Source organism: Drosophila hydei, unplaced genomic scaffold, assembly GCF_003285905.1.
Source record: "Drosophila hydei strain 15085-1641.00,03,60 unplaced genomic scaffold, DhydRS2 tig00000232-arrow-arrow-pilon, whole genome shotgun sequence".
NCBI classification, from domain to species: domain Eukaryota; kingdom Metazoa; phylum Arthropoda; class Insecta; order Diptera; family Drosophilidae; genus Drosophila; species Drosophila hydei.
In genome coordinates this window covers 1,956,427-1,969,470 of record NW_022045690.1, presented here as the reverse complement: position 1 = coordinate 1,969,470, position 13,044 = coordinate 1,956,427, and the positions used below count along the sequence as shown (strand labels likewise).

Below are 13,044 nucleotides of genomic sequence, written 5' to 3'. Positions count from 1 at the left end.
CAAAGTTGTGTGTATAAAGCTAGCTCTGTCTGTTCGCACTTCTTTCTGCTTCTAACTCAACTCAAGACGAATGCAAATTCTCACTCAAAAAGGGCTCAGCAGCTCTGCTGGAGTCGCCTTTTGAGTGACTTTTGGGTATAAAAGGGCGAGCAGCGGCTGCGGGCGATCAGTCAATTTTCTGACCTGGACTGGGTCAGTCGCAGTGCAGTGCAGTGCAAGTGGTGAATAAATTTAAGTTTTTTTTTTTGTTAAATTGTTTAAGTTTAAATAATTGTTTTGTTTTGTTAATAAATATTAAAATATATATTTAAGTTTTTTTGTTTTTGAACATTGTGTATTTGTTTAATAAATATTTAATTGTTTAAATGTTAAAAACATCAAATTGTTAGTATATTAGTTACTTTTAATTATTATTAATAAATACCAATTGTTATTATAATAATGAAGTTTGTCATAATGTTCATTAGCGATAATGATCAATAAGTGTAATGATCATTTATCTACATAATTTATGTACATGATCATTACTGGTAATTATCATTAACAATAATGATCATTAGCATACTCATGCTGCCTTGTTCTCTTTAAAATTGTTTAGTTTTGTAACTTACTCTTAAAATAAATAATATTTAAGAGCTTTAGTTAAATTTGCACAGTGTGCATAGTGTTTGTCATAGGCAGATGATCTGTTCTCTTAATTTTAATTTTTACAATATTATTGTACACATACGTGTGTATCTAAGAACAAGAATATATAATTGTATGTATATATAAATTTATTTTATATATTTTATAATACGATCAATAACATTGACAAATGTTTGACAAATAATCTTTTTACAAGTGTATGTATTACTAAATTATTATTTATGACAATTTTCTAATGAATGGAAAAGATGTTTAAAATAAAATAAATATGTAAATAAAAAAAAAAACAAAAACAATTAATGTTAATTTTAATACCTATCTATAATGCTCTTCAACAATACTTTATTTATTTTTAACTACATATGTATATGCATATATATTATTTATATAGGAAACCACTTGACTTGTTTTTACACCTGAAGCTATTATAAAATTTTGATTTTTGTTAAAATTTGGCTTGCCGGCTACAAATGTCCCCAAATTCTTGAAATTTAAGTTCAGTTGTATATAGGATCAATATGTGAAGGCGTTTGCATTGTTACTAAGCTGACAAGTACGCCAATAGAATATGTAGATAATATGCAGAAAACTTTACCAAAATCCGTTAAGTAAAACAAAAGTTAGATTCTATGTTCAATGCCAGGCGGCGGGACTTTTTTTCTTATTTCTTTTTTTTTCTATTTTTTCTATTATTTTTTATTTATATTTTTTAATTTTAAATGTAAAGTGGCGGTGTGTAGGCGATATTGGTTGGAATCGTTGTGTTCTAATGTCGGTTTGTATTTGTCTTATTTTTATGGAAAATATTAAAGTGGAGTGGGTTCAGGGTAGCCGACTAGAGCTTCCCCACTTGTTTATTTCTGAGTCTTAGTACAATTTTGGTGCATGTTCAAGCCCATCAAATATACATGTATATACACAAGAAATATAAAAATATATATAAGAATATATCTTGACAAGATCTTGGCAATATAGAAACTAAGACAACAAATTTCTCTATAAAACTCTATAAAAAAAAGAAGCTTTCTTTTCAAGCCTAACTCTTCTTATGGAATATCAAAATATCTTCTATATATATATATACAAAATCTAAGTCATGTAGATGCATTAGCGTATTTAGTCTTCGGCCTGCCGGAAAATTGTGGTCTATTCTTGTTTTATCAGTTTTTGGCTGGCAGCACCGAGCAATTAATGGACCATGTAGAGACTCAACCGTTAATCGAAACGGTTGGCGTTCAATTAAAATCCAATATAAAATATAGATTGCATGCCAGCCATGTGCGTTTCAGCTTTATTTTCGTTGCTTTTTCCCCCTTTGTTTTGTAATATTTACAAGGCAACAAAAACGAACACAAAAACCGAAGGCAGAACAAACACTAATTGCATATAACAAAGGCAAAGGCCATGGACAGAATGTGGCTAAAGCAAATCGTATTTGTCAGGATATGATGATATATAATTGTATTTATCTCAGCAATATTTTGTGGAAGCTCACACATTGATCTTCTTTTAGAAAGTATTTACTTCGGCAAGAGAAGTTGCTTTATCTTTGCAGGAAAACTCAAAGCGGAAAGCGAACTTTTGAGTTAAATTGCTTCAACTATGAGGACTTAATTTATGCAAGCTACGAATTCAGTGAGTAAAATTTCTATGGTAGGTCACATAGACGATACTATGGGTATGCCATATTACTTGTTTTGTTAAAAAATTTATAAAATATTAAGCAACAATTTTGAAAGTCAATTTTTGTTATTGAAACTAAATCGCGCAACATTGGAATAGCGCAGCTTTACCCTTCTCCGCGAATGTTAAATATTCTATACATCAATCAAACTATTGTCCTAAAATTTTTTTTCTTTTAGACTCTGTTTTTTTTCTTCATAAAATCAAACAAATTTGAGCTCTGTACCATTTCAGCAAATATTTTTTAAAGAATTTTGAAAAAAACGTTAAAAAAAGTTGGCTAACAATTGAGCATCATGATATTATAATAGCTTTTTGTACAATTTTTTTAACAAATATTTTCTGTTATGGTATAAAAGCCAATTTCGTTTTATTTTTTTTTTTAGGAAGAACAGAACAGAGCTCCATAGAAAATAAATTGTAACACTATAGCTCGAATGGCGTGTAAAATATGCAGCATGAAGGCTGCCCTGAAGGCACGCAGTGTAAAATAATTCAATATTTGACATATAACTAACTACACAACAATTGATCAATTTTGTAAAAAGGCCAAACTAAAAAGCATTAAAAATAAAATATAATAAAAAGAAAAAATTATTATTAAATACATGAAATTTAAAAGTTGAGAAATAAGTTTAAATATTAAATTATTAAATATAAATATGAATTAAGAAGCTATATATATCTACATAAACAAGTCCTTCCACGAATTACCCTAAGTGCTAATGGCAAATATTTGCGTCTATTTGACTAATGTCAAGTAGTTCGTAGTCAAGTTCTCTCGGAGACTTCCAAAGCAGCAAATTCAATTCAGAGGTTCATTTAATTTCCATTTGCGGCGTATATATAAATAAATCTATTGCTTTTGTGGCGCCCCACTTGAGTTTGGGGCAGGGTGTCGAGGGAGTGGGCGGGTGGTGTCTCAGTTTATCTGGTATAAAGGCATTTTGTATTTTATGGCAATTGCATTTCTGGCTAACGAGCATTTAAGAAATATCATTTCAAGAACAGAGCCGCAGCGAACCGAACCGAACCGAACCGTAAATTCTTCTACAAATACGGGCCAAAAATATTCATTTGGCTTTGTTTTCTTTTTCACTCTTTCGTTTTAGTTTGCTGATGGCATTTTGGTGACGTGCGGAGATCGGCGAGCGTCGCGCATTAAAATCTATTTTGATTCAAGGTCGCGTCATCAGTTTTTGTTATAGTTATACAAATTGTTTCAAAACTGAACAAGAGCAGCGACAAATAATTGTGCGGAGAGCATAACTGTTAAGTGAGTTTTTTTGAATTGTGCAACACTGAAAAGTGAAGAGGAAGAAATCCACTGAGACGACAACAACAAGACAAGTCACATTATTGTTCAATTATTCACAATTGCACAATGAGTTCCGACTGAATGTGACTCTATACATGTATATGTATGTGCGTGTGTGTGTGTGCATGAGTGTATGTATATTTAGTTGCCGGATTAGCTGTCATTTAGCGTTTCCTTGACTTACCCAATCGTCTACACTTGCCTCTCCAATTATGCTCGTTGAAATTGAAAGCATTAAAGTGTCTCTATGCATGTATGTGTGAGAGTCAGTTATTCATACACAAACATATACATATGCACAATTCTTTGTGCGCTGCTTATCATGTTGCGTATACGCCATGTGAACACATTAAACATTAAATTAAAACCAGTTTTACTGGATCTCAGGCTTACAAAACGAAATTTACTGCAATGTATGTATCTGCCTAACACTGAAATTAAGTTTATTCATGTGACTTTAACTAATTTTAAGTGCATATAAAATTTGCCGTTGCAGATATCTTATTTTCTGCTATTATATATATCATATTTGATATATTAAGGGTGTTTTCTTTAGAGTTCTATAAATTAGAGCTGACAACATTGCTTTGTTGGAAAGCCTATTTAACAGCTGAGTTTGATTTTTTACTTATGGATAGACTTGAACCAGAGTAAAGCTAGCCAGAGTATGGGCTAGCGGAATCATAGGCCATTTGCCCATATAATTTCAAAACACATGGCCAAAATCATATTTGAGCACTAACGTCATAGGTTTTTCTATTCAATAAAACTCATATGATTAATATTAAAAATACGTTTGTTTATTTTATTATGACTTAAGCTTGTATAGCTCTAAGATAGACACCCAAGCTAACAATAATAAAACTTTGGCATAGAAAAGTTTGAAGAACTTTTGCTTCGCCTTTGCTGAGATTATTTGAAAGAAATTCATTTTAACTAAAGAAAGTAACTTAGAAAAATATTTTAAAATACACAAAATAAATAAGTTAATACATAAAAAAACTAAAAAATATATAAGTTAATAAATAAGCTACAAATAAAAAAAACAAAAGCAAGACAAGTGATTTAATAAATAAATATATTATAATTATATATCATACATTTATAACATATTATATAATATATTAAATAGTTAATTAATAAATAAAAAATATATATATATATATATATATATATATATATACAGATACAGATTAGCAGAGATTACAATAACAACTATATATAAAACATATAACTATAACATAAATATATAAGAAAAACCAGAAATTATGCGCCCAACCCAAACTAGCCCAAATAGCAACAAAAATGTATTTAATCCATTGAAGCAACTATATTAATTAAATGAAGATTGAGATGGAGGCGACGGAGGACAGCAGGCAAAACTGAATTAATTGAAATTGAAATCTAAATTTAGATAATATCTTATTCAGATTCAGATGAATGGCTCAGGGCTGCGCATAGACGAAATGTGCCGAAGAAATTGTCAAAGTGTTTGCTCAACATATGAATTACAATATCAATTGAAATGAAACTGAAATGGAGCTCGGCACAGCGAATTGGTGTGGTTCCTTGGCAGTATTTTAATGGACTACACACACATTTGTTCATATATATATATTTATATATATATATATATATATATATATATATATATATATATATATATATATATATATATATATATATATATATATATATATATATATATATATATATATATATATTTGCCTCTCTCTGTCTCTTTGACTCTTTCAAATTTCGACTATGCAAATGTAGCGGAAATACCGAAAAAATGCCGATCAGCTGCGCTCGTATCTGAGTCGAGCAGTATCTGAGTATGCTACGCCACACATACATACATATATATTTATATATATATATATTTATATATATATATAAATATATACTCTATGTATAAATTATATGTTTTCCAGTCCTGTGGTGACTGAAAGTTAGGTTGAGAGGCGACTGTGCCTCTTATTGCTGGCCTCGGGCTCAGACAATGAAATAAGCCATTTAACGAGCAAATGACGGAGTGAATATTTATTTAAGCGGTTTACTGGAAGAACGCTTTTTAACCCTGCTTTTAATTGTTCTTTTTTGAATAATCGAAACAGTTAATTTTATTGGTTTTTCTTATTATATTCACTATTTTTAGTTTTACTTATATGACACCAATTTTTAGCATGTCCTATCAGTACGAGTTAAAACACGAGACTGATCTATATTTTTACAAATCATAGCCTCACCGGCGTAAGTAGAGTTGCCCTTGCCAGGGCTGTTCCTTAACTTGTCTAGCACCCGATAATAAGTGTTGAATAATACCTTACATTAAGTGTTATAAGCTAACTAAGTGTTATAAGTTAACTACCCCCCCCTCAAGTGTAAGGTCGTCCTCGACCGACCCAATTCCAGCGACGACTCCTCGCAAGTGCTTCGCGGACTTCTTTGCGTCGATGATCCACCAAAGAGTGAAGCCAATGCAGATTAAAGCACAGCATATGGCTCCTCTTTCGGAGTGCCGTACAACGACACATCATCAAAGTGCACCATTTCGGTTCCTTGGTCGCATATTAGCAGCGGTGACCAGCGAGTCGGTGCAGGTGTTCTCGAATGAAATCCGCAAGTCGTTCTCATTCACATTCAATACGGAGCAGTATGAGCAGCGTACTGATTCTTCGCTATCGCCGTTCAGCAGGCGCTTACTAAGCTTGCTCTTGCGCCTACGTATGTGGCGTCTGTTGAAGCTGTTGGTGCACGACGTGGACGTGGGCCTTGGCATCGGATGATGCATACCAAAGTTGTGCAGCTGCAGCGACTTGAGTGTGGCTGGCGCCGTCGATGACTGGCCGTGCACGTGCCCGTGATGGCCGTGATGACTGTGTCCCACCACTCCAGCGATGCTATGAGCCGTTACTGGACGAGTGATGTGTGTAGTCTGTCGGCGCGCTCAGCTGGCGATTGAATTCGGCCTTGCGGCGCGTCAAGTCCGTCAGGCAGTATTTGTTCAGATGGCCGTTGCTGGAGACAGGGCTCTTGGGCGATGATGCCAGATGCTGCGTATAGGCCGAAGGAGTTGCTGCTCACGCTTAGCTTATTGCCGGCGTTGTGCAGCAGATTGTTACAGTTCTTGCCGCTGATCTTGGCCGACTTTTGCCCGTCGTCGGTATCGTGTTGCTGCTGCTGCTAGCCGCCCTGTACTCCTTGTCGTCGCTCTCGCTGCGCACCGATGCTCGATACGCAGGAAATGTCTTCGTCTTGCTCTTCAGAGAGCCGTTCAGCAGTAGCTGCTGTTGCCGTGCGGCAACTGCCGACAATGCCGGCAGCTGCAGTTGACGTGACGCCGCTGCCGATGAGGATGAGGATGAGCAGGCAGCCGTGGCAGGTGTCGACAGAGATGGGCAGCGGTTGGAGCAACCTGTGGCTGTGAAACTTCTTGAATTAATGCAGTTGGCGGTGTTTTGGGGATTTCTTGACTTGGTTCTAGTATGGATGAAGAGTCGCTTGGCTCTGCCGCCGCGAAGAGTTCGTTAGTTGTTGCTGGCTGATGAGCTTCTACTGTTGGTGGTGGTGCCGTGAACAAGGGGGTTTCCTCAACGATTCCGCTTGTAGATTTGCATGCTGTGGTTCTGGCTTAGCATCCAACTATGGGGCGAATAGAGCTGTTGCTGGTTCTTGTGGACGACAGGATAAATCGTAATTTTTCTGCAGGCTTTTTTAATTTTTGGGAATTTGGTTATAAAATGTATAGTGTTGATGGATTCCTCTAGCCAAATTGATTTTAAATCTGAGGAGTCCAAAATGTTTGGGCTAACAATGAGCCTTCGCGAGAGTAATAGCAAGCATTAAACTTTGCAACTCCATCGTCCGCATTCTGTTTCTGGACAGTGTTTCAGTGTTTCAAATAAATAAATCAATAAAATCAATTTGTGAGTTTTGGCTATCCCGAGAACTCCACTGACAGCAAATGTTAACTGGTTAAGTTGGTCTTGAACCTCAGTGTTTACTTCTATCCGTCTACTGTTGGCATTCATTAGTCGCATTTCAGTGGACCTAGTCTGCTCTAAATCACCGGCATCGGGTGTACCCGCCACCAAATTGTTTTATAAAAATTATGCCAAGTGGCTAAAGGTAAATTGAAAAACTATATCTAACTTATTCTAAATTGCCTAGCGGCTTATAATAAAAGGTGTAATAAAAAAACAAGGGAGTCATCTTAGGTTGTCCTTGTGGACCACCCTTCCTTTAATGAGGACCTCGGTCCCCAGGTCTGCTTCCACGGCCTTCTCGACACATAAAGGTGTGAGTTTGTTTCCGAGCCGTCGGTTGGACTTGACCAAATCCTTGTCACCAACATCGAAGACTCTATTCTGCCGCTTTGCGTTCTCCCTAGCTCTGAGCGTCGTCTGAGCGTTTCTGATCTTTTCTTCTATCTTTTCTTGTGGCTCTTGTTTTTTGGGGTGTCTATCATACTTAGCCCTAGCACATGTTTTGCAGTTTTGTACCATTTCCTTGGCAATTTTTGCCATCCGTGGAAAGTAGTACTCCGAGAGTACCTGCTTAACATTTTCCTGTGCAGACCTATGGGCCCTATTATGCTCGACTGTGAGGATTTCCCTTCCTTCTCCAACCGCAAATATGTCCACTACGCGATTTTTGCAATGCCAGAACTTTGTGGCTGGGTATCTTCGCACCAATGCATCTTGTATCATTGCAAGCGTGTGTAAATTACAGTGGAGAGCATTTACGCATTTGGGTGAGACTACATCTTCGAGCTCGTCTAGCAGCGATTCGACGCATGTATAGCTGATCAAGTAGCGTTTCTTATTTCCAAAAAGAATAAAACTTCGTTTTAAGGGGAAACGCGCCTCTTCTAGCACTATCTGGTTTTGAAAACAGTTCAAGGGTTTGTCTGTCGTCTCAATGGTGTTGGTGAGAGATACCTCACTGTGGATCGTTGCTGCGCAGGACTCAATTTCTTGCTCATTTATAGCGTTGAGCTGCTGTCTTGACAAGGCATCCGCAACCAGATTGTCCTTGCCAGGTTTATAGAAGATACGTGCATTAGACTCGTCAATGCGCGCTTTCCACCTTTTGATTTTCGCATTTGGATTAGATTCCGAAACTGCGAAGGTCAAGGGTTGATGGTCAGTGAAGATATTAATGTCTTTCACCCCATACAAATAGTGCCTTAATTTGGCAAGTGACCATACAATGGCCAATAACTCTCTCTCATTGGTTGCATAGTTAACCTCACTGTCCTTCAATGTTCTTGAAATCATTGTTATAGGACGACCCTCTTGAGACAAAACTGCACCTATGCCGTGAGCCGAAGCATCGGTCGTTAGATCGAATGGCTTCTTAAAATCGGGGTACCTGAGCATTACATTCTCGGATGACAAAATATCGCGCAACTTCTGAAATGCCCTCTGCTGCACTTCAGAGAATTGAACCTTTATATTTCTGGACCTATGCTTACTGACTGTTCCATTTTCACCCTTTAGGATATTCGAGATGGGTCTTGCTATTGCGGCGAAGTCCCTAATGAAACATCTGTAATAACTTGCGAGGCCTAGAAATGATCTAACCTCGAACAGCGTTTTTGGTTCTGGATACTCCTGTATTGCCCTAACCTTTTCAGGATCCGTCGTGGTGCCAGTGCTGGTGACTACGAAACCAAGAAAGTTCACGCTTTTCTTAAAAAAACGTGACTTTTTGACGGAGACCCTCATGTTTGCTTTGTATAAGCTTTTTAGGACCCGATCCACGTGTTTAATGTGGGATTCCTCATCTTCTGAAAAGATGATTACGTCATTGACATCAACATAGCAAAATTTGCCAATCTGCTCTCGCAGTATGTCGTCGATGGTTCTTTGAAAAATGCTTGCTGCATTCTTTAATCCAAAGGGGAGTCTTTTGAACTCGTATTTCCCCCCGTTCACAGAGAAAGAGGTTTTTTCACGGTCGCGTTCAGCGAGTATGATCTGGTGATAACCAGACTTGAGGTCTAATGTTGAAAAGAATTTGGCTCTCCCCAAATTCCCCAATATCATTGATATATTTGGCATAGGGTATTTGTCCGGCACGGTTTTTTTCGTTAAGTTTACGAAAGTCCATTACCAACCTCATTTTCCTATTGCCCGCTTCATCAGTGCCCTTCTTGTCTACTACCCATATTGGGTTATTGTAGGGAGAGACGGACTTTTGAATTATATCATTCTTTAGTAGATCTTTGATTTCTTTATTAACGAAATCAGCCGCTCCCATTGGATATGGGTAAAGCTTGGTATAGATCGGTTGCTCATCTATGGTCCTAATGGTAGCCACGACTGATGTGTTATACGGCAACGTCTCGTCTGGGTCTGCAAAGGCCTTTTGTCTGGTCTTCAGCATTTTCAAAAAAGAACTTCTAACTAATGGGGATGCATCTGCTATTTGTTCAGCTAACTCATTAATTTTTTGAGTCCATGCATGCTCCCTCTGCTGGTTTACAGCAGCCTGTTCGGCTAAAGCTTTGCTGATAGCCGTCCTTATTACTTCCGTAAGCTGATCTACATCCATTCTACCTGATGGTGGGAGAACTGCACAGTCGGAATCTGAGTCGCTAGACTGCCTGCGAGGGTTTCTCTATTGGTTGAACCGAGACATGCGCAGGTCAGTGGTCGCGAAAAATAAAACGGACCGTCAGAAGATGGGTCGAATTACGTCACAGCTCTGAACTACGAGAACTGCATGCACAACTTCAGACACACAGAAAGTAACACAATGTAATTTTATTGACGATCTGAATGATCAATTGCTGCCACTAAAATTCCCAAAGTAGTCACTCTCACTTGGTTCTGATCATTAATTTTTTTTTTTTTTTTTTACATGCAATTGCAATATAAAATACTCGCTAGTCCTAGGTATTTTTTTATAAAATAAATTTTAACACTTTTTGTGTTTGAAGAAAAATTTTGGCTAGAGTATCCACTTACAAGATTCAACTAACACAAAACAAAAAAAAAAAATCCCTTTATAAGATCTGTCAATTGCAGCTCCCGCGCTGCTGTCTTAATTGTTGTTGGTTGTGGAGTCCGCCCACTAGTTGGGCGCCAATTATATGTTTTCCAGTCCTGTGGTGACTGAAAGTTAGGTTGAGAGGCGACTGTGCCTCTTATTGCTGGCCTCGGGCTCAGACAATGAAATAAGCCATTTAACGAGCAAATGACGGAGTGAATATTTATTTAAGCGGTTTACTGGAAGAACGCTTTTTAACCCTGCTTTTAATTGTTCTTTTTTGAATAATCGAAACAGTTAATTTTATTGGTTTTTCTTATTATATTCACTATTTTTAGTTTTACTTATATGACACCAATTTTTAGCATGTCCTATCAGTACGAGTTAAAACACGAGACTGATCTATATTTTTACAAATCATAGCCTCACCGGCGTAAGTAGAGTTGCCCTTGCCAGGGCTGTTCCTTAACTTGTCTAGCACCCGATAATAAGTGTTGAATAATACCTTACATTAAGTGTTATAAGCTAACTAAGTGTTATAAGTTAACTTATACATCTATATTCTTGTGTAGAGCATGCTGCTCTTAGCTGTCGCTCAAGTGTGTCACTCGCAAGACACACACCTGTATATATAAATGTCTCTATAGATACACCCGTAAATTTATATATATATATATATGAGCATGTGGCTATCTGCTTATACCCTTTGGCTATCGTCTGAGCACTTGACTTCAACTTTAATTGCTCAGCATGCGAACATAAAAATAAAAATCAAATTTTGAATTATGCATAGCAAATGTTATTACCTTGAATTATTCGTTGAACAACGATCTCTTTGCAGATGTATTCATATAGTGAATAATAGCACAATACACAAAGTCCAATGTATAGATATCTCTGCCATATACGCATTCATTGCAAACACAAAACTTTAACTATGTCTAAAAATATGTGACAAAAAAAAAAAGAAAAAAAATTATAAATACATTTTTGTTTTGTTTTCTTTTTCTTCTTTATGTTTCAAAATGTTCACGCAGTTCTTTTAATATATATTTTTTTTTTTTGGCACGCTGTTTTTAAGCAGGAGCTTAACACATTTTGTAATGCAACTATTCACACGCGGCGCAAATTTTCGTTTGATAAATAAAATATTCTTTTGACCAAATAGAAAAAGAACAAGAAAACTAAAATTTTCAACATATTTTGGCAAGCGCGACGAATGTTTCACACTTCCAACACACGGGCAAAAATACAAAAAAAATCATATTTTAGACATTATTAACAACATGGAAAAATTAACAAAAATAACAGGAAAAACAATGCAAAAAATATTTAATACAAAATAAAATAAATATGAATTAAATTTTTGAAATATTAAATAAAATTTTAAAATATATTAATTTTTTATATATATGTCAAAGATTTAAAAAAAAGTATTAAAAGAATTTTATAAAAAAAAAACATATCTAAAAAAATTATTATGAATTATTTTTTATAAAATTTCCTTCGTAATATATTTTTTTGTTTTGTTTTTTTTTTTTTTTATAAATGTTCTTTAATAATTTTTTTAAAACATTGCAACATATAAAAACGCGAAATATATTTTTTAGTTTTCTTTTAATTAATTCTTGGGCAATGTTTTTAATTTTATTTTGTAATTATTTTATTTAATTTATTGAAAGAAAACCCATTAAAAATATGTATTCAAAAAAGTTATTTAAAAAAAATACATTAGGAAAATCCGTTTCCTTTGCATTTCCGCAGAGCATTTTCTGATGTTCTTCGCTTAACCCAAAACTTTTTGATAAACAAATAAAAGGTAGTTTATCAAGCTCAAGTTGGGCCAATTAAAATATTATTTTATTTGTATTTGTTTGGCCAAATGAACCGCTGCCAACGATAATCAAATGTGAAACGTTCGTTTATTATTAAACATATATTGAAAACATTCAGCGATCGCACAATCTGCAGCGCCCACGCAGCACGCGGCTTAATCAAAACCAAAAAGAACCAAAAAAAAGGAAAAATAATTGAAAATGAAAAAATAAATAAATAAATAAATTATTAAATGAGATGTTCGAACAGCAGCACGAATTCCGTCGCAGCGCACGTGAAGATCAACGCCAGAGCATCGCGATGAGACTGAATAGACGATCTTAGCAGATCGAAGGCCCTGGCCGGCGCGGCACACACAGGTGCGGGCGAGTTGGGGTGCGCTCTGAGTGGGTGCTGCTTAGGGGCGGCGTGCGGTCGAGCAGACAGCAAGCGCGTGGGTACAGCGCTGCCCATTTAACTGCTTGATAAATGAATGAAACGCGTCGCACTCGATTTGCGGCAATTGTGAAGACTGATTAAGAGCAGAAAGATGGAAAGGGAAAAGGAGAGAGAGAGAGAGG

The 13,044-nt window shown here is 35.9% G+C and overlaps 1 protein-coding gene across 2 annotated transcripts in view; it reads right to left on the bottom strand.

Moving 5' to 3' along the window:
• Positions 1 to 12,782, bottom strand: part of LOC111601821 — a 37,828-nt gene extending 25,046 nt beyond the window's left edge. The window contains exons 1-2 of one of the 2 annotated variants that reach the window (XM_023318642.2): positions 12,732 to 12,782; positions 11,455 to 11,589 (exon numbers count right to left, since the gene is read on the bottom strand). The gene's annotated coding sequence lies outside the window, so the exon portion shown is untranslated. Of the gene's footprint in view, positions 1 to 11,454; positions 11,590 to 12,378; positions 12,668 to 12,731 lie in introns of those variants that run through there. The other variant, XM_023318643.2, reaches the window with a different exon arrangement.
• Positions 12,783 to 13,044: the final 262 nt, after the last annotated feature.